The sequence below is a fragment of the Corvus brachyrhynchos genome, unplaced genomic scaffold, assembly GCF_000691975.1.
Source record: "Corvus brachyrhynchos isolate BGI_N302 unplaced genomic scaffold, ASM69197v1 scaffold10, whole genome shotgun sequence".
NCBI classification, from domain to species: Eukaryota; Metazoa; Chordata; class Aves; order Passeriformes; family Corvidae; genus Corvus; species Corvus brachyrhynchos.
In genome coordinates, this window is record NW_008236180.1 from 1,022,575 (window position 1) to 1,022,925 (window position 351).

Here is a 351-nt window from a genome sequence, read left to right on the forward strand (position 1 = left end):
CGGCGGCCTCCACACTCCAGCCTGGTGCGGTGGCGTACAGAGATTGATAGCAAGGGGTCAGCCACACAGATAACAGAGACTGATAACGAGGGGTCTGTGGGACAGGTGTGCACACCCCCGCTCGCCTCCTCTCCCTTGGAAACGCTCACATTGCCCAGGAGCTGGTGCCTGTGGAGGGGTCTGGCGCGGTGGGACTTCACGGGAAGCCCCGAGAGCCCCCGAGCCCGTCCCGCCCAGGGGCTGCGAGGCCGGGCGGGGTGCGGGGTGTCACTGCGGGGTGTCACTGCGGGGTGTCACTGCGGGGTTGTCGCGGGGAGGCCGCGGCAGCAGCTCCGCCCAAGCCGCCCCCCC